The sequence below is a fragment of the Aedes albopictus genome, chromosome 3 (genome assembly GCF_035046485.1).
Source record: "Aedes albopictus strain Foshan chromosome 3, AalbF5, whole genome shotgun sequence".
In the NCBI taxonomy this organism is placed as follows: domain Eukaryota; kingdom Metazoa; phylum Arthropoda; class Insecta; order Diptera; family Culicidae; genus Aedes; species Aedes albopictus.
Window position 1 is genome coordinate 262,692,087 of NC_085138.1, and position 22,590 is coordinate 262,714,676.

General features: G+C 40.4%; 1 protein-coding gene across 7 annotated transcripts in view; it reads right to left on the reverse strand.

Annotated features, from left to right (window-relative positions):
- The window catches only part of LOC109417184 (protein yippee-like), a 314,595-nt gene that overhangs the window by 19,656 nt on the left and 272,349 nt on the right, over positions 1-22,590 (reverse strand). Inside the window, exons 1-2 of one of the 7 annotated variants that reach the window (XM_029872218.2) lie at positions 6,171-7,249; positions 5,851-5,891 (exon numbers count right to left, since the gene is read on the reverse strand). The exons of 4 other annotated variants lie outside the window; for them this stretch is intronic. The gene's annotated coding sequence lies outside the window, so the exon portion shown is untranslated. Of the gene's footprint in view, positions 1-5,850; positions 5,892-6,170; positions 7,250-22,590 lie in introns of those variants that run through there. 2 more of the 7 variants (XM_062860534.1, XM_062860530.1) reach the window with 2 other exon arrangements.

The window sequence follows — 22,590 nt, forward strand, 5'->3', positions numbered from 1 at the left end:
TCGAGATTATGGAAACACAATCACAACTTCTCGAGAACTGTATGACTGGGCAGTTAAACAGCCAGATACACATATAACAAAATTGAATTTTAGCTTTATTTCAAATGAACAATATGCAAAAATGACGGATGAACTTGAAGAACTATACACATACAGTCACGTTAAAACAATACCTGGTACACAAAAATTTCATTCATTTGTGCCAATTTCTGAAAATCAAATTGAAGCGAAGAAGTTTTCGAATTCAAAAGATAATCCAAAAAAGTTTACTTTGTTTCAGATAGACTAAAGATCTAATATTCAAAAAACGTTACAATAGAATGTATAAAAGAAGGATGTATATATTGTAGAAAAGAAAATAATTGAATACACATATACATATGTACATATTTCATCAATACACAAGCGTTTTCATTGATATAAAACCCTAAAAGCAAATTTGTCTTGAGCCCTTTCCAATATCAAGCACGTTTTCAATGTCAAGCACGTTAAGATATTAAAAAAGTAGTTGAGCCCATTAAGTTTTAATGGATTGTCATTAGGATTCTAGATACATTACTGTACGAGTTAATGCACAACACGCAAAAAAAAAAATGAAAAAGTTTTTTTTAGAAATTTTTTTTTCCTTAAAAGTGCCCATCTTGTGATGTATGGAGGAAAGTTAGGCAACTATATTGTCTTTCTTGGGAAAAAAAATTCAAAACATAAAAAAGTGGGCTTTTTCTGTAAATTGACTTTTAATTTTAAAAATATATTTTTTAGTGTGTAAAACATTTTTTTATATTTTTTAAATATGTTTTCTTGAAAGCTTGGACAATTCCCTAAAAGTCCCCCATACATCACTTTTTTGTAACACTTATCATATTCGAGTTATATTTTTTGTGAAAAAAACGGCTAATGCGCAACACGCTAAAAAAACTAACATGAAAAAGTTTTTGTTAGAAAAACTTTTTTTCCTTAAAAGTGCCCATCTTGTGATGTATGGAGGAAAGTTAGGCAACAATATTGACTTTCTTGGAAAAAAAATTTCAAAACATAAAGAAGTGGGCATTTTCTGTAAATTGACTTTCAGTTTTAAAAATATATTTTTTAGCGTGTAAAAATGTATTTAGAATTTTAAAAATATTTTTTCATGAAAGCTTGGACAATTCTCTAAATGTCACCCATACATCACTTTTTTGTACATCTTATCATAATCGAGTTATTTTTTGTGAAAAAAAAACGGTTAAAGAACTTTGACTCTTTTTAAATGTTAGTCTAGGTTAATTTTGAAAAAACAAAATACGCAAAGTTGCTTGAAAAGGTAAAGTCTTGAAACCTACAAAATTTCATAACATTCTGAGGGGGTGCTGCCAACCCCGAAGACGAGTTGGTGCGAAATTCGTCATATACCAATCAACTCAGCTCGACGAATTGAGCAAATGTCTGTATGTGCGTGTGTGTGTGTGTGTGTGTGTGTGTGTGTGTGTGTGTGTGTGTGTGTGTGTGTGTGTGTGTGTGTGTGTGTGTGTGTGTGTGTGTGTGTGTGTGTGTGTGTGTGTGTGTGTGTGTGTGTGTGTGTGTGTGTGTGTGTGTGTGTGTGTGTGTGTGTGTGTGTTTGTGTGTGTGTGTGTATGTGTGTGTGTATGTATGTTACAAAAAAATGTCACTCACGGTTCTCAGCCGTCTGTTGACCGATTTGAGATCTCTTGGAAGCAAATGAAAGTTACTACATCCTAGTAGAACGCTATTGAATTTTATTTGGACGTTCGGTTACCGAGATATCTTTCAAAGAGTGCAAGGGAGTAGTACAACTTAATTATTTTAGATATTTTTGACAAAGTGTATCACCATAAATTTCTCAGCCGTCTATCAACCGATTTGGGTTCTTAAGGCCCCAAACGAAAGCTACTACATCCTAGTAGAACACCATTGATTTTTTTTTTTTGATTGGACGTTCGGTTACCGAGATATCTTTCAAAGAGTGCTAGGGAGTCGTACAACTTAATTATTTTAGATATTTTTGACAAAGTGTATCACCATAAATTTCTCAGCCGTCTATCAACCGATTTGGGTTCTTAAGGCCCCAAACGAAAGCTACTGCACCCTAGAAGAACGCTTTTGAATTTCATTCCGATTGGACATTTTGTAACCGAGATATCTTTCGGGGAGTACTTTGGAGTAATACAACTTAACTTTTTAAGAGGTCTTTGACAAAATGCTTCATAATAAATGAATCAGCCGTGTGTCAATCGATTTGAGTTCTCTCAGCATCAAATGAAAGCTTCATCATCCAAGTAGTATGCTATTAAATTTCATGCCGTTTGGACATTTTGTTTCCGAGATATCTTTCCACGAGTACTAAGGAGTAATGAAATTTACGCTTTTGAGAGATTTTTGATAAAATGTATCATAATACATTTCTCAGCCGTTTGTCAACAGATTTTTTATGATCGTATTTGGTTACACAAGTTAGTTATACATGAAAATGCAATTGCATCAAATATATAAGAGCTACTATCTCTTTGTAATATTTGAGCTTAATAAACAGTAGCAAAAATATCACGGAATGTATGTAGGAAAAGCCTTTTTACCCTTCTTACACCCATAAGAAGGGTATAAATACCGCTTGGAAAACCGACTTTCGATCCGAGGCCCGCAGGGCCGAGTCATATATACCAATCAACTCAGCTCGACGAATTGAGCAAATGTCTGTATGTGCGTGTGTATGTGTGTGTGTGTGTGTGTGTGTGTATGTATGTTACAAAAAATGTCACTCACGGTTCTCAGCCGTCTGTTGACCGATTTGAGTTCTCTTGGAAGCAAATGAAAGCTACTACATCCTAGTAGTACGCTATTGAATTTTATTTTGATTGGACGTTCGGTTACCGAGATATCTTTCAAAGAGTGCTAGGAAGTAGTACAACTTAATTATTTTAGATATTTTTAACAAAGTGTATCACCATAAATTTCTCAGCCGTCTATCAACCGATTCGGGTTCTTAAGGCCCCAAACGAAAGCTACTGCATCCTAGAAGAACGCTTTTGAATTTCATTTCGATTGGACATTTTGTAACCGAGATATCTTTCGAGGAGTACTTTGGAGTAATACAACTTAACTTTTTAATAGGTCTTTGACAAAATGCTTCATAATAAATGAATCAGCCGTGTGTCAATCGATTTGAGTTCTCTCAGCACCAAATGAAAGCTACAGCATCCTAGTAGTATGCTATTAAATTTCATGTCGTTTGGACATTTTGTTTCCGAGATATTTTTCCAGGAGTACTAAGGAGTAATAAAATTTACGCTTTTGAGAAAAAAAAAATCTGGTAGTTGAGCCCATGGTCGATAATTCTATTATGGAAAGCAATCAACTACAATATTTTCTAGAATGACCAAAAATCACAATCATACATACGAATAATACAACAATAATTTTAATAAGTGTAAGAAGGGTTCTGTTCACCATAGGTGGATTAATTCAGGTTTTTTTTTTCATAACAGGTTCAACTAAGAGATCTCGAAATTCCTTCAGAATTTTATTTTAAGATGCACTCAGAAGTTCCAGAGTTCATCAAGGAGTTCTAGCGGGGTTTTCTATAGAAGTAATTACGGTAATTCTTCAAAAATTTCTCCTACAAGTTCTTACTGGATTCCATCAGGGCCCAAGAAACGCACATGTCATATAAGAGTTACGGCAGCACAAGTTTTGGTTGTATAGAAAATAATTCAAATTAATTTGCAAGAATTATGTCAAATTAACTTCTATATCATCAACACTTGCGCTGCCGTAACTATCATAATTATGTGTAGCTTGGGTAGTGCCTTCTAATATAAATAAAGGAGTTCGTTCTGGAAATCTTCCTGAAATCCTGATGCTTCTCCAGCGATTCCTGCAAGAGGACCATCTGGGATTCCTGTAGGAGTTTATTCTAGGATTCCAACAGGAGTCTTTTTTTATTCTTGCTGAATTTCCTTTAAAATCGTCTTTTGAATTCTTCCAGAATTTACATACTACTGGATATCAACCAGGAGTTCCTTCAGACAACACTACAAGAGTTCAAAATGGGAATCCTCCAGGAGTTGCTACTAGAATTAGTAAAGGGAATTCGTTCTGGGAATCTTTTGGAAATCCCACAGATTTGTTTTCCGGCAACCTCCTCCAGGAGTTTTTTTTTATGATAATCCTAAAAAAGGTTCCCTCTGAAAATCTTTCAGAAGTTGCGGCTTTCGACTGGTAGATACTGATACTCGGAGTTTTCGGCCATTCAGTCTTGCAAACTCAAACGGTAGTTTTTTACCTGCCCGACGTAGAGGCTGTGTTTGGTAGCCTAACACTCCGAAAACTCCGAGAACCTTTCAGAAGATCCTTCTGAATTTCCTTCCGTGAAACTTCTAGGTGTTCCTATTGGAACGTCCCCAGGAATTATTTCAGGAAACCCTCCTTCTCCCAGGAGTTTCTTCTAGAAATACTCCAGAACTTCTTTCTAATAATACTACAGAAGCTCATTCTGGGAGCCCCCTCGGAGTTAAATATGGAAATTTTCCAGGAGCTTCTTTTGAGCATGTTTCACAAATTCCTTTTGAGAATCTTCTGGGAGTTCTTTTTAGAAAATCTGACAGTTTATTACAGCATTCATCCAGGATTTTTCCTGGAATTCCTTATGTGAATCTTCTAGGATATTTTATTGGGAATCCTCCTGCACTGCCGTACTGCCGTAATTCTACAAAGTGACGTAAGCGGCATTGATAGTTTTGGCCCATTTTTTGGTTATTATGCATAAATTCTTGCTCATCCTCTATATTTCTTTCCATAGATGATAGATTACGACTGACTGCCTGCTATATAGGCATACCATAGTGTTATTTTTTCACCAGATATTATATATAATATACCAAAAAATATCGGCATTTTGAATGGCGCTTACGTCACTTTGCAGAATTACGGCAGCGTAGTGCTACGAAGTCACGTAAGCGAAAATGATTTTTTTTTGCACATTTTTGATTATTATGTATCAAACTTCAACTCATTCTATAAGTAATTCTTCTTCTTCTTCTTGGCGTAACGTCCTTACTGGGACAAAGCCTGCTTCTCAGCTTATCAACTGAGAGCTTCCTCTGCCAATGACCATTTTGCATTCGTATATCGTGTGGCAGGCACGAAGATACTCTATGCCCAAGGAAGTCAAGGAAATTTCCGTTACGAAAAGATCCTGGACCGACCGGGAATCGAATCCGTCACCCTCAGCATGGTCATGTTGAATACCCGTGCGTTTACCGCCTCGGTTATATTGGCCCTCTGTAAGTAATTACGGTTACGAGTACAGATTACGACTAGATCTTACAACCTTATAAAGCAGATAAACCACAGTGTTATTATTTCGACAGATAAATACCAAAACAAAACGTCGAAATTTTGGAATATCACTTGCGTCACTTTGCAGATCTATGGCTGAGCAGTTCCTTCTAGGAATCCTTCAAGGGTTCCTAAAAAATCACTAACTGAAATTCCTCGATTAATCCTCAGAATGAATTCTCAGAGCAGTCCCAAAATTAACTATTGTATTAATTACTTCTGGAAGTGTTCCTAGAGAAATCCCCAGAAGGTACTTAAAATACGTAAAAGTAGTAATGTTCAATATCAAGTTCGCTATCTACGTCATGTATTATGGTACACTCTTGGTTGCACATCAGTATTTTTATTTGGTAAACAGTAAAAGTGTTGTTTTTTTAGTTGAGTTGATCTGATTCCAAGATAGTTAAAGTTTATAATTTCATTTCACAATACTAAAGAAATCAAATGCATCTTAAAACAATGAATTGGTATCCCACAAATACCTTGTGATAAATCAATTAACATTCAAATACTCACGCGGCAAATCACTGACGTTCCAGGCCTTCAATACGTCTGATCTGTGAAACCCAGAATGGAAACGATCACTATTCCTGCTAATTGAGGATAATTGCCCTAACAACATCAAATCGCAGTAGATATGGCTGTTCCACTTTTCCGATTATGGGAAACTGTTACGACTGATCGCACAATGATAACCATTTAAAATGTATTCGGTGAAAAAAATCGTTAAGGCGTAAAACCACCAACTACGTACTACCTACTTCTTAGACGCAGACGACCGACCAAAACAAAAGACACACAGAACCGTAGGAATACATTTAAGCTCAAAGACCTACCTCCTCCTCCACATACGCAGGAAATCGAAACCCATCAGCTTCAGTCGTAAAATCCAAATCCCATTATCCCAAACTTTCTCTGCACAAAGCTGCTTGTGTTGTGGCAGCAAGCAAAACAAAAAGCAACGACACTTGGCACACTGAATTAACGGTTCACTCACTATACTTCTATATACTTATTTCGTCTTATTGGGTGGTTTACCACAGACTAACCCGGTCGTCGTCGTATGGCCTCTCTCTTCGCTCTGGGCGCTGCAGGCAGACACTACACCTCGCACTGACTTAACTACCTTTCCTTTCTTCTTCCACTATATCCAGGAAAACAACGGTTTCTGTGGGGCACCACGCAAAATCGCAAACTCTCTAATATCAATCAGCGGGTCCACAACGAACTACGCACAATAAATTTTATTTCGCAGCTCTCGATTTCGCCAAAAAAGCAGTGACGTCTCGTGCTCTACATTCACTGAATCACTGCCTGCTGAACCGAACCCCTCGGACTACTACGCGTTGACTTCCGAAACAGGGCTGCGCAACAATAACAACACTTCTGCTAACAGCGCGAACGTCGTCACCACGCGCGTTGTAACACATTCAACTTCTTCTGTCTGAGGACTTCCTCCTGAATGCAAGAAGACTGCTGTAATGGCTTGCTGGACGGACGGTTTAGAGCACTCTGCTTCCTGCTGGTCAGCCACTTTGCTCTTTCGGGGGGCTTGAGAATAAGTGTTTCCTCGCGTAACTTCTGGCGCATACTATTGGCTGATCGTCCAAGAAAACAAGTCGGTACCACTATCCCGCATCAAGCTCCGCCGTCGTTCGTCGTCACGACTCTCTGGTGTATTAACACCAACATCAACAACAGTAACAACAACAAAAACAACAACAGCTACATACAATAGTGTAGTTGGCACCAAGAGAAAGAAGAAAACTCGTAAACAAAAATAGAACGGTTGTGTTTTCTGGCTTCGTGTATTAATAATACGCGGTCTGTTTACGGCAACAGCTGGTGCTGATATGAAAGCGGGTTTCTCCGCCGTCCGTCCCGTCCGTTCAGCTGGGTATGGCTTTAGCAGCTTTTGAACGCCGCGCGCGTGTTCGTTCGATAGCGTTTCGTCCCTCTTGTGAACCACACCGCGGATGGATTGGATATCATACCCACATTAGCCCTAGTACTAGGTTGGTTTACTTCATGTCTTTTGCGCGAATTAAATGTAAACTGCTGTCGACGACGACGTCGACGTTGTCATGGTAGTTGATGTTGTTAGCGAAGGGCCAGACACATTTAGAGTTCGGCTTGGTGGTGGTAGGCCGAGTAAGCTTTGTGCTCTACACATTGAGCCGCATTTCGGTTGTATTGCTGCCTGTTTTTGTAGGCAGGTACGGATGGAGCAGTTGTTGTGAGCTTGCCCATTCCATTAGAAGTCGATATGTGGGTGTAGATGGCTGCACTAGGGTGGTTGAGAGAGGACGGAATGGTTCAGTTTCGTAAATATGAACAGCAATATTTAGTAATGAATGCTAAGTGCAATATTAGTTTTATGTACTTGCACGATGTTTTTTTACAAAGCTATTGAAATAAGAATAACATCATTTCTATATGTTTGATATTTTTCGGTCTTGACTTACGTTCTAATTTATATTATAACTTGATCACATATGACAACAATCACCATGCATTTTCTCCAAGGTTCTGTGAAATATAAATAAACATTGGAGACGCGTGGTTGAGCAGTTCATCATCCTCGGCCTCGTCCCGCATTTGCCAGATCGTTCTGCACCAAATCCGCCCACTTTGCATTCTGCTTTCCAGATCTCCTTATACCATTCATATCTCTTGCGAATCCCTGCTTTGCATGGTTGTTGTTCAGCATTCTCGCAACATGCCCTACCCATCGTATTCTTCCAGCTTTTGCCACCTGAGGAATTCCACGGAGTCATGTCAGTCGATCCTGAGCGACCATTTCAAAAATATCTGAAACTTTGCACAGTTTTTCAATTTCATCTAAATCGATATTTTTCGATATCAAATCTTCATGTTCACTCACCACTAACTTTTCAAAAGGGTGTATGCCAAAATAGTTCAAAAATATTCTAAAAGCTGTACAGCAAAAACGGAATGTTCAATTGTTATGAATTTTTCAGCCTAGTTAGATAACTAAATGATGATTCCTTAGAAAATATACACTGTAAAAAAATTCTTCTTTTACTTTTAAAAAATATGATCTTTGTCACAAAAACTCAAATATCTCAAAACCCCATCTTTTTACCAACGTAAATTTTTTAAGGTAAATGGCCCATTATATTAGCTATCTACCATAAAATTTTGGTGATGGTAAACTGATAAACAAAAAAGTTATGACATTTCATACATTTCACAATTTTTACATTTATTAACAAAAAAACATTTTTTTTCTGTGTAAATTATTTCGAGAATTATATTTTGATGCTGATTTTATTGTTAAGGCTACCGCCTGAATTAAACAAGTTGTTTTCATGATATTTTTGTTCGATTGTTCATAATTACTATAGTATCTATTTGAAACTTAGACGCGATCCAGTGTTGTGATCAAAAATATTGAGAGTGTCATACTTTTTATTGTACGTGACTGGTGAAAAAATCCCTTGATAGTGTTGAAAAGCTGTTGATTATAAGAAAAATGGAATTAAACTTATTTTTAAGACGAAAGCTGTTTAATAAAAGTTTTATATACGCGTATACGTCTAGTTTATCTGCAAAAAAAATTACCTCTTAGAGAACAGACTTTATGATCGGAAGAATGCGAGTAACTTCAACAACAACAAATGCCCGTGTAGTTGCCGGCTTAGAATAGCACTACGGACCCCCTGTTCCGGGGGTAAGAGTCCACCAAACAGGGAACCCCAATCCAAGGTGTCAGGCGACCCGTGCTGAGGGATGAATGGTTGAGGGGGTTTTAAACATGCTCGATCATTAACGGAGCCCGTAACGAGGGTAGATCTCCCTTTTGGGTTGCGTTACGGAGTAAGATCTACCAAACTGAACCCTGGTGACATACAACTTGTTAAGCTAGGGTAATGCGTTTTGGTAATAAGGATTAATGGTACAAAGCCCTTGTTACTAGTGACAGTTTCTAAAATTGCATTTATTTTGCCTTACGGATAGTTAAAGACTCGGTTTATCCTCGCCGAGACTACACTTGATGTATGGAAAACAAACATGCTTTGCGTATCTAATTGCGTATAAACCTATTAAGGACTGATAAGTACTGGTGATACAAGGACTCACGTGAATTCTTATTACCGAACACATTCTCTAATTTGACAGCGTTTTGCAACTAGCCTAAAGCCCCGGGTTTTTTTCAATGTTGTCCTGGGACTAAACTAGAAGCAAGACATGGATGAAGCCAGGGTTCCGATGCATGGACAAATATCAGTTCTACCGTTTTGTTTTTCTCAGAAATAGAATCGATTATGTGTGAATAAGGGCGCACTTTCGCTGAGAAAACGGTACTTTTTCATCACATTCGATTTCTCGAACCTCTGAGGTAACAAAACAGGAACTGTACAGAAATCGATGCTTCATTGCCTCTCAATGATAATGGAGTAGTACGACATGCACTAAATACTAAGGATACGGGTAATGCCACAAAAGATCTAAAAACTGGTCGCAGTGGCTCACCCGAACAGAATAAAAAAAATGAGAGGTACATACCACAGACAAACAGACGAAACGCCTAGAACAATTTTCGTGAAAATCCATCGCCCAGTTCACACTACCACCACCTGGTGGAAATGTTTCACGAAACACTGCGTTGTGCAATCTCGTCATCAGAAGGCGCTAGTGTGAAACGTCAAACGCAAAAAAACGATGGGCACTCTTCTGGTAATGAAAGCCACAACCAAGATTCAAAATGATCGTTAAAGGCGTGGTCAATGAAAATTTCGTCAGTGTTACGTTTATTTGTCTGTATACATACCATGACAATGCTCACGAAAAAGTAAAAAAAATACTACCGCTATGGATATTAAAAATTTTATATTAAACTAGCTGTACCCGGCAAACTTTGTCTTGCCTACTGCGTTTTTTGATGTTTCAAGTACCTAGCCAAGCCCAAGTCCCCGTTCAAAGTGTATGAAAACCGGAAATTCAAAAACTCTCAATTTTCCCATGTTTTTTGCCTCATAAGCCTTCCTTGGGTAAAAACTAACAGAACAAAACTAAGACGACCCAAATCGGATCATCCGTTCTCAAGTTATGCGCGGTCCCACGCATTTATATATATAAATATATAGATGTTTTCTTCAGCCAAGCAAACAACACCAAACTAGTCAGTTAAAACTAATAAGTGTTTTTGTTTATTATAATCTAACGAACAACATGAACAGTCGCTATCTCAAAAGTCTTCAACTCAAAGCTTTCTTGTAGACCGTTTGATGAAAAAAAAATGCATAAACTGAAAAAGATTGGTTATGCCCAAATTGAATTACTGTACACATAATATACATAATACATAATAAAAACAGCTTGTTTTACTCACGCAAGGCCATTAACAATAAAATCAACATCAAACTGTGATTTCCGGCCGAAATTAATTTACACTAAAAAAAAATTATTACTAAATGTGAAAATTGTGAAATGTTTGCATTGTTGTTTATAAGTTTATCATCACCAAATTTTTATAGTAGATTTCTAATACAATGGACCGTTTTCCCTAAAAATACCAACGTACAAGATAGGGTTTTGAGATATTTGAGTTTTTGTGACAAAAATGATATTTTTTAATGTTAAAAAAGATTTTTTTTTCACAGTGTATATTTTCTTAGGAATCATCATTTAGTTATCTAACTTTGCTGAACAATAAAATCAGCATCAAACTGCGATTTCTGACCGAAATAATTAACACAGAAAAAAATATTTACCAAATGTGAAAATTGTGAAATGTTATAACTTTTTTGTTTATTAGTTTACCATCACCAAATTTTTATGGTAGATTGCTAATACAATGGACCGTCTTCCCTAAAAAAATTACGTTGGTAAAAAGATAGGGTTTTGAGATATTTGAGTTTTTGTGACAAAAATGATATTTTTTAATGTTAAAAAAGATGTTTTTTCACAGTGTATATTTTCTTAGGAATCACCATTTAGTTATCTAACTTTGCTGAAAAATTCATAGCAATCGAACGAACCGTTTTGGCTGTGCAGATTTTTGAATTTTTTCGAACCATTTTCACATACACCCTTTTGAAAAGTTAGTCGTGATTCAAAATAAAAATTTGATATCGAAAAATGGCGATTTAGATGGAACTGAAAAACTGTGCAAAGTTTCAGTTCAATAGAAAATCATGAATTAAAAAATTTCCTTAATTTTGATGCTGTTGCTTGGAATCGCTCACCTTCGGGATGCTAGGTGCGCCGTAGTGTATCTAGTTGTATCGAACTAGTGATTATTTTTTCACCGCCACACATCGATCTCTTGTACACCTTCAAAGATGATCCTAAGCACCCGACACTCAGACACATCGAGTGCTTACATGTCCAGGTCTCGTACCCGTAGAGAACTACCAGACCGGTCAGTGTTTTGTGTATGGTGCGGGGGTGAATCGCAGTTTTTTGTTGAGTCCGTAGTAGCCCCGACTTACACTGATGATGCGCCTTCGTATTCTACGACTAACATTGTTACCTGCCGTTAATAAAAACCCAAGGTAGACGATATTTTCCATCACTTCCAAAGTGCCCTAATTTATCGTTACACTGCTATCTCTTGTGCGCGGTTTCGCCTGTAAGCATGTACTTTTTTTTTCGATGCATTCACCATCAGCACCCATCAGTTCAACCTTTGCTGCCTCACGTTTAGGCAGGTGTAAAATTCTGCCACCGTTCTAAATGTTCTAGCAATAATATCAATGTCATCCGGAAAACAGACAAATTGGCGGGTTTCATGAAAATCGTGCCCGGCTGTTGAGCCTGGCTTATCCCATAACACCTTCCTGGCATGAGACTCCATCACCTTGTCGTAGTCTCCGGCGAGATTCGAACGAACTAGACATATCAACCGAAACCCTTACTACACGGCATTTTACACCGTCCATCGTCGCTTTAATCAGTCTATTAAGCTTCCCGGAGAAGCTGCTCTCGTCCATGAGCTTCAAGAGCTCGATTCTGTTGCACACCACCTTGAAGTCGAATGGGGTGCTTTTCTCCTGGAAGAGATGGGTCTGCCGGCTCCGCTCCTGTTTGTAACGTTCCACGTTCTGTCGGGTTCCATCATGCAGCATTAGCGCATGCGCTGCATTCTTCAAAATCGCTCTGCCCTCCTCGTCAAAATAACAATTCGTTCCCGCCACGTACTCGAGGTGCTATCCGCTGCGTCGTTGATGGCTACTTTAACTGTACACCAGCAGTCCTTTAGAGAGACCACATCGAGATCATCCTCGTCTGGCTACGCTGTCTCGTGATTCTGCGCGTTTGCTGAGGTGACATCCGGTTGCTTCAGTCGCTCAAGATTGTACCGAGGCGATCGCCGGTACCGGACATTGTAGATGACGAGAAGTTTTTCCGGGTTGTTCGGACTCGTTTGGAAGTTGACCATCTATGTTAATTACTTTTCCCGAGCAGCCTAGATAGCTGTGTGTGTAGTGTCGATAGCGGTTGTCTCAAATGGCTAAGAATAACATTACGGTTAGCCTGATCAAGTGGTAAAAGTACACTAAACAGGTGACTCCTAATCCATGGTGTTATGCGGCTTTATGCTAGCCGTGCCAAGGAATGAATGGTTAATGTGAAACGGGACGCCGTGTTATTTTTCATATCTTCCCTCTCTTTCTATCAGGTCCTACCTACTGATGTCGGCTCCAGAGGCACGTTCTCTTCCATTTGGGAAATTTGTGCCATCGCTATGAACACGAGCCTATTCATCATTTCCCTGACGGAGAAGGGAAGGAAAAGGATAGGACATGGGAAAGGACAGGCAAGGGAATACGATCGTCATACTCGCAAAAGCGTACCACAATGGGTTCAAATAGTGTCCTGAAAAGGACACTGTAATAACGCATAAGCGTACCACAATGGGTTCAAACAGCGCCCTGAGAAGGACACTGTGATAACGCATAAAGCGAAAAGAGAGCCTATAGCTCTTTACCACAGCGGGTCAAGAACAACAGAACGTCCTGAAGATTCAGGTTTTTGAAGTCAGTTTCACTTAATAAGTGTTTACCGTATACTCGGAAACGCAGTTGCGCAAAAACTGGACAGTTACATATTTAATGATACGAAGTTCCATAATCGGATTCACCGCTATCACAGGCAAATGAATCAGCTTGCTGAATATTCGCCATGTGATAACTGAGTCGGCAGTGGCCAGTCAATGCTTTGGCCAGCATGCTGCAATTCTGCTTTGACAGATTTGTTAGATACTTTGCTACCCCTAGAGATGGCTCAGTACAATACAATTTTGTTTGACGACATGACTCCAAACTATTCCAGTATTGTTTGTGCTGAGTGGCAGCCCAGGTGTCAATCTGAAGCTTCACCCAACACTTGAATACCGGAATAGCTGGCTCAGGGCCATTGATGTCATGTGATGCTCCAGTGCGAGCTATCTCATCAGCCAATTCATTTCCAGCGATTGAAGAATGGCCAGGTACCCATACAAGGTGAACAGCGTTTGCTGAATTCAGCTCCTCGACTTGAGTTCGACAAGCGATAATTAACTTCGACCTGGAATTGGCAGAAGTTAGTGCTTTAATAGCAGCCTGGCTATCTGAACAGAAGTATATTTCTTTGCCCATTACGTGCTGCTGAAGTGCTGATTGCACTCCGCACATAAAGAGCAAAGATTTCGGCCAGAAAAACGGTGCAGTGTCTACCAAGTAAGACTGATACAGCCGTAACTCACGAGAACATACACCAGCACCAGCTCGACCATCGAGAAGGGAGCCATCAGTGTAACATACGATCTGAATTACTTCTTTCCAGATATCCAGATGTCCACTCTTCCCGGGAAGGGAATTTCGTGGAAAATGTCCTATATGGAAAATTAGAAGCAATTGTAAGATCACTTAGAGTGAGGACAATTTTGTCCCAATTCACCAAAAGTGGAAACAACAAGGTGTGTGTTGATGTGCGGTTCACAGGAGTTTCCTCTAGTAGACCGAGTACCCGTAGACGGTGAGTGCAAGAGAGTGCTTCTTGTTTGAGATGAATGTGTTGTGGGACAACGTCAAAGAGAACCTCGAACGCTGCCGTGGGAGTTGAAGAGAACGCTCCAGACATCGTGATTAGGCACATCCTTTGGAGATGGCCTAACTTTGATTGGATCGTTCTCATTTCTCCCTTTTGCCACCACACAAGACATCCATAGGCCATTATTGGCCGAACAACAGTTGTGTAAATCCATTTGATATGGGGTCTTGTACCATTTGGACAGGTGTACCTATTTTGGGCACTCGCTGCTATAACTACGTAAATTTCAAACCGAATGACTTGAATTTTTGTATAGACTTAGCTGCCGTTCTAAGCATATCTGTACCATGTTCAAAAATGTGCAACTGAGAAAACTGCGATTAAAGTTAATAACGCATTTGTCTAATTGACCAATAACTACAGTACCACAACGGCACACGCAGCCGTATTTCTATTAAAATGGATTATATCTGAAGTGGAGTCAGTGAAGTTACGTTTTTTAACGTAAAAAAAACATTTCATTTTTGAATAAATACTTCCCAGCGGGACAGTTATGCTGTGAAACACAACGAAAATTGGAAATTTCTACGCTTACTTTTCGCAGTTTTTGACTGTATTTCTTGTAGTGGGACAGATATGCTTGGAAATGCAACAATGGGACAATATGGCTTGGTATTTATTTTCGAAATTTCAGAACAAACTAAGGACTTTTACAAGTTTACATAAAAATACAGGTACAATTATACTGATAGGAGGAAAAAAATTAAAAATGTTGAAAATCAACATGGGACAGATATGCTTAGAACGGCAGTTAGGTGCGTACAGAATCTAACACTGTACAAAAATTAAAATCAATCGATTCGAAGTTGACTTAGTTATAGCTGCAAGTGCCCAAAATAGGTACACCTGCCCCAAAGGTACACGACCTTACTTGGGTTTTAGACCCCAAGTTGTATCAAAGGTTCGCCGGCATTGCCCGAAGGCCATACAAGCTTTCTTGATTATGAACTCAATGTGAGGTGTCCAGGAAAGCTTGGAATCAAGAATAACTCTAACGTACTTTACCTGTTCAGTCACATCGATTTCAGAATCAAAGAGATGCAAAGGTCGAACGCCATTACGGTTTCGCCTTTCCGTAAAAAGAACAATAGATGTTTTACTCGGATTAACCGAAAGGCCATATTGGCGACACCAACCCACAACTACCTGAAGAGCGTTTTGCATCAGGTCGAAAAGGGTGCTGATACACATACCGACTAACAGTGTTAGGTAGTCGTCGGCAAAACCATAAGTAGGAAAACCGCTATTATTGAGTTGCCTCAATAGCATATCTGCTACGGGATTCCACAAAAGTGGTGATAAGACTCCCCCTTGGGGGCATCCACAAACACTCAATTTCCTAATCGCCGCTTGACACAATGTCGCGAAGAGATGTCGGTTTTTGAGCATTTGGTGAATCCAATTGGAAATCATTGGAGCCATGACCCCGTGCGGCTTCCAATATGGCATCGAAAGGCACGTTGTCAAAGGCCCCCCGATATCTAAGACAACACCCAAGCAGGATTGCTTTTCAGCGAATGCCTTCTCGATATCGTAAACAACGTTGTGTAAAAGAGTAACAGTGGACTTTCCAGATTGGTAAGCATGTTGGTTCACATGAAGAGGCACATTGGTCAGATGAACATCACGCCGACAATGCGTTCTAAGCATTTCAGAAGAAAAGAGGTCGTACTGATAGGTCTGAAGCTCTTTGCTTCTTCATACGACGCACGACCCACTTTCGGAAAAAAAACTTTGCAGTAATATCCCGCGGATTTGGGAATATACCCTGTAGCAAAACTGCAATCAAGCAGTTGTTTCGAAACATGTTTAAAATGATCAAATCCCTTCTGAAGCAAAATAGGATAAATCCCATCTGCCCCAGGAGATTTGAAAGGAGCAAAGCTATTTAGTGCCCATTCAATCGATTCTAAAGCAATGATACTCCCAGCCGAAGCTAAAGAATCATAACTTCAAGAAAAGACATCAGGTTCATCCGAAGATGTAATATCCACACATCCGGGGAAGAGTTACTGAATAAACTTCCCAAAACTTCCTCATCAGAGGAAGTGAAATCACCATTTGTCAAACGAAGTTTGTTCACTTGAAAATCCTCAGATTTTGTTTAACCGACTGAATTCACTCAAACTGGAAACATTTGTACAAAGGTTTTTCCAGCCGGATCGTTCAGCAAACCGAAGAGCTTTCTGGTAGGCCTTGCGAGCCGACCTGAAAGCCACCGATCCAGCAGAACGTCGTCTGTTCCAACTCTTTCTACATTGTTTCCTGAGCTTCGCCAGATCAGAGTTCCACCAAGGGGTTCCTCTTGTGGTCTTCCCAGACCGCAAAGGGCAAGCTTCTTCAAAAGCTTCCATGATGAAGGCCGTTGTAGTATCAATGGCATCATCTAAATCACTTGGAGTGTCAATTGATGGTGAGTATCCATGAAATTTGGCAGCATAAATCTGTAAAGAGATCCCAGTTGGTTGACCGGGGGTTCCTGAAACGCAAAGTTTGCGAAGTAACATTCACATGTTCAAACAAGATGTAGCGATGTTCAGATAGAGATTCTTCATCTGACACGTGCCAATTGGTCAGCTCGTGACTAATTCTACTAGAGTGAAGCGTTATTCCTAACTTTGCCTCTCTAGCAGATACCATGAAGGTTAGACGGTTGCCTATGTTAAGTAATCCAAGATCTGTAACACTTGAGTATTCCATCAAACTGGAGCCTCTCAAATTAATGTCTGGGCTGCCCCAGATTATATGGTGAGCATTAGAATCACTACCAACAATTAGCGGAAGGCCTTTTGAAGTGCAGTATGCAATGACTTGCTTGAAAGCTTCCGTAGGGGATGGTTCATCATGCGGTAAATAAACCGAACAATAAACGTATTTCCTGTTGAGGTTTCCAACAGATACATAAATTGTGATAGCGCATACATTTCTAGTAGTTAGCTTAGAGATGAGTGTAGCAACTATTGCGTTGTTGACAAGCACACCTGCTCGAAGCATGACACGTGAGTTTGCCATTTCGTTTTTACTGAAAGTAGCAAAAACCGGATTCACAAGGTTTCCTAGATAAAAATTTCCCTTACAAAAGTAAGGTTCTCGGACCAAGGCCACTTGGGCTGTACCATTTTGCATAAGTCTGCAAAGATTGACCGTTGCTGTTCTTTTATGCTGAAGATTGATCTGATCTATCCTAACCGTAGCCACTACCCAAACTAGGTAAGATCAAACTCTTCGCAATAACAACACAACAAAGAACAGCAGCAATCAAACCAGATCGGTATCGATTGGAAAACGCCAAAGGCGAGGATACACAGAATAAACTGTGTGAATCGTATAATGCGAAACCATATAGGTGAAAATTTAAACTTATTAACAGCATCTTCATAATCCCGCCCTTATTTAAGTAGCCTCAAGTGAGACTAAAGAAGGGCAGCTCATTGTCTCGGAGAAAAACAAGGTCCACTGCACCATTGCTCCGGTTATCGCAGTAAGGGCAACATTCTGTGGAGGGCACCCTGGTACTCGTTTGCGGTTAGGTTTTTATTAGACCCCCCTAGCCATTCATTCCTAGACACGAAAAGCATGAAGCCGCACACCATGAATTAGGGGTCACCTGTTGGTAGACTCTTACCATCGGAACAGGCGGTCCGTAGTGTTTTTCTTAGCCAACTGAGACAATCGCTACCGACACTACACAGCTATCATCATAAGCCATCAGGTATCAGGTATCAGAAGGCCGGCTCCAGAGGCACGTTATCCTCCATTTGGGACATTTGTGCCATCGCCATACATATAAGCCTATTTCATCATTTACCTGAGGGAGAATGGGGCAAGGGATGGAATGGGATTAGGAAAGGGAAAAGTGATGAAATAGGAAGGGGTACCCTTGAAAAGGGAATGAACGCATAAGCGCAACGAGAGCTCATAGCTCATACCACACCGGATTTAATCAGTGCCCTGAAAAGGACACTGTAAAACGCATAAGCGTAAAGAGAGCCTATAGCTCATTGGAGGTAGCTTGTGACGTCATGCGACTTTCAATATGACATTGAAAGACACAGCATCGAAAGCATCCTCAATATTCAAGAAATCACCCAAGCAAAAACTACGTTTGAGCGAGTACTTTCTTGAAAACGAATACAACTTTGGGGGCATCCATTAAGTACGTCACGGTCCTAGGGGGGAGGGGGGGTTTGCGAAAGTGTGACAAGCAATGTATTAGGCATAAGAAAAACCCGTACGAAGGGGGGAGGGGGGGTTGAAAATTCCCAATTTTAGCGTGACGTACTTAATGGATGCCCCCTTTGTGTAAAAGATTCACTGTGGACATCCCAAATTGGGAGGCATGTGAGCTCACATGAATAGGCATGCCAGCCAGACGAACATCACAGATGTGATAATCGACAATGCGTCTCAAGCATTTCAGAAAGAACGAGGTAACCAGATAAATCTGAAACTCATTCCATCTTTATACAACGCACGCACCCTTTCGGGATAAAACTGTGGAGTAATTTCACGCCATGAAAAAACCCCATAAAAAATGTAAGAGTTCAAAACATGTTTGAAATACTCAAATCCCTCTGGAGAAAAATAGGACAAAACTCCATTTCCTCCTGGAGATTTGAATTAAGCAGAGCCATTTAGGGCCCACTAAGTCGATTGTATAGCTATAATTCTCAAGCGGAAGCTAGAGCTTTGTAACTACACAAAAGAATGGTTTATCCGAAGATATTTTGAACTTGAACAGATCAGAGTTCCATTCAGGAATACCTCTTGCAGTCCGTACAGACCGCAGAGGACAAGCTTCGTTCAAAGCAATAGCTATAGTTTACCACAATGGAAAGCGTTGTAAGTACAAAATTACAATGAAACTCTCTTGGAGTAGCAATGGAAGCGAGTTATCAGCAAAATGTGATCGCAACCAATTAGTACAGGTTTCCTAGTTCGTTGAGCAGGGACGCCTGAATACGCAAAGTTTGCGAAGGAACACTCCAAAGTGCGAAAAGGTCAAATGGAGAGTCCTCATCTGGCGCATGCCAATCAGTCAACTCATGACAAATTCTGCTCATGCAGAGAATGGTTAGGTGCAATTCTATGTTAAGTTATCCATGAACTGGACTACCTAAGTAATCCATCAAACTGAAGCATCTCAAATTAATGTTTGAGCTACTTCAGATGATGTAATCATCGTAGCAATACTGCCAAATACCAGCGAAAATATGCTGGATACAAGAGCTTGCTTGGAGGCATCCATAAGGAAAGGTTGAAACATACTGTTAACGTCATTCTAAGATATAGCATGCTCGAGGCACGACACTTCATTTATAATGAAAGAAGCAAAACTGGGTTCACAAGGTAACCTATACAGAAGTTACCCTACGAATATGAGCTTTTTGAAGTAGAGCCACTTAGGCCACGCACGCTTTTTACGCTGAAAATTGATCTGAGGTTTCCTAGCCGTAGCCACTACCCAAACTAGACAGGATTACACACTTCACAATCACAGCACAAAAAGGAAACATCAACGACAAACCAATCCGGTGTCAATTGAAAAACGCCAATGGCGAAAACGCATTAAGCGAACCCATATAGGTAGTAATGTAAGCTAATTTACAACATTTGAATAATCCCGCCCTTATTTAGCCTCAAATTTGAGACTTAAGAAGGGCAACTGATTATCTCGCTGCACTATTGCTCTATTGCTCCGGTTAGCGCAGTAAGGGCGTTATACTGTGGAGGACGCCCTAAGTTTCCACAGGCTCCGTTTGTGATCAAGTTTTTATTAGACCCCCCTAACCATTCATTCCTTGGCACGGTAAGCGTAAAGCCGCATAACACCATGAATTAGGGGTCACCCGTTTAGTGGACTCTTACCACTGGATCAGGCGGTCCGTAGTGTTATTCTTAGCAAATTGAGACAACCGCTACCGACACTACACAGCTATCTAGGCTGATTGGGAAAAGAAGTTAACATTGATGGTTAACTTCCGAACGAACCCGAACAGCCGGCAGGTTTTTATTAGACCCCCCTAGCCATTCATTCCTAGACACGAAAAGCATGAAGCCGCACACCATGAATTAGGGGTCACCTGTTGGTAGACTCTTACCATCGGAACAGGCGGTCCGTAGTGTTTTTCTTAGCCAACTGAGACAATCGCTACCGACACTACACAGCTATCATCATAAGCCATACACGGTCAACATAAGGCCAAAGTTCCTTCCAGGGTTAGTTACCCAATCGTCCTTAAGGTTGTTCGTATCCCGGCCGCTGCCACACGAAGGTAGGTTTCGGAGTTGTATGGCAAGAGGCCGAAGGACCTCACAAAAGGTCTGAGTCGTCTTACCTGCATTTGTCGTGCCAATCTCGGGTATGTGGCTCGTGTGTTGCTAGTACCTATGGCGTAGTATCATAACGCGTGGGGTTGAAAATTGTTGTTTTTGATGTCTGTTTATCTTTGTTTATCACTTTTCACGATAGGATATCGCGCCACTTGGGCGGTGGCTTCTATATTCGTCTGTTTTCCACTATAGCTGAGTCAATTTTGAACCAATTGACTTGAAATGTAGTACACGGGTAGATACTATACCTATCTCACCACATTCCAAAAGTTGTGTCAATTGGTTCAAATTTGACTGAGTTATAGTGGAAAACAGACGAATATAGAAGCCACCGCCCAAGTGGCGCGATTCCCTATGTATTTTACGTAGCGTGTTGATGCCTCAAGCTCACTCTGCGAAAGTTCAAATGGGTTCCGAAATTGACTAGGTTGAGGTTGCTGGTACTTGCAACGGGTGCTGAAGTTGATTTTTGGTAGTGTGTCGGAGAACGGCCCCGGTGTGTGGCAACGAAAGATGAACCACGAGCTCGCTGTACTCTATGGCGAACTCAGCGTCCAGAATGTTGCCAAAGCCGGAAGGATGATATGGTGGGTAGAGCACGTTGCAAGAATGCCGGGCAACAACCTTGCAAAATTGGTGTTCGCTACAGATCCAGTTGGTACAAAAAGACTAGATGGCCGGACATTATAAAATTGTAATGTTGCAGATTTGGTAGGTGTGTTATCAGAAATGTTTTTTTTTTCTAGAAATAAGCAGACATTCTAGTTTAATATCTCATATTAATATTGGTACTGTTTATATAAAATACCTACGGCCCTATTGAACCATCATGTTTATATTACTCTTAAAATGACGCAGTTCCACATAGATCATGCATCTCAAACCATTAACGTGCGCATGTGACTCTGAATTGATAATCGTATTTAATCAAAATGTCATATATGCATTGACCCATTTACATCAACCGCTAGTCAGCCAACAACGCCAACCGCATTTCTCATCGCATTCAATCAGAATTCAAAATCTTCAATCACAGCCAGCCGGACCGCCCGAACCGAACCACCCTCAAACGAAACAAACTAGCGCGGTGCGGCACGGCTCGGCGACCAGTCACCGTCATCGTCGTCGTCGTCGTCGTCATACCTATTAAAACACAGCGGGAGTTCGTTGGCGTCGTGCTCCCTGAATGTCTGCGCTTTAGCAGCCTGGCTTGGCTTGGGTTGGCCTGTCGGGTGTCTCGCAATCGCAATCTTATCTCACAGCTATACAACACGGGCCGCTGCCGTCGCCGCTGACATCGACGCCGCGCCGCCTGCTAATACAGTTATGAGTCGAATGTGAAAAAGTCGGGAGCAATATAAACGGTAGCTGCGAAATCATGCTGTATCAGAAAAAATCAAACATTTTATAGGATTTGGTCTTGCATGTAATTTGGACACGCGTGGTGCTCTTTTAATTTGAATTCAATTTCAGTATGCATTACTATAAGATCAAGAACGTATGTATTTCCCAAATACCGCCAGCTAAGAGTTGTGTGCTTAGCTGGTAGTGCAGCCTGAACACTGTTGTCCTTTTAACTTCAGATAGATTAAAGATGTACGTCCTGAGCGTCTGTTCTGGCATCCAGCGGCTGAGTATGAAATGCTCCACCACGGAAGCTATATTCATTACTCAAGGTGGCAGCCCCACCACGATGGATAGAGAACTTTAGACCAGCAACCAACCACAGACAAACAGGCGTAACACTAGCGAAATTTCCATCGACCACGCTTTCAACGATTATCTTAAAAATCTTCATAGTTGTTGCTTTCACAACAAGAGGCGCGTGCATCGTTTTTCTTTGCGTTTGACGTTTCTCACTAT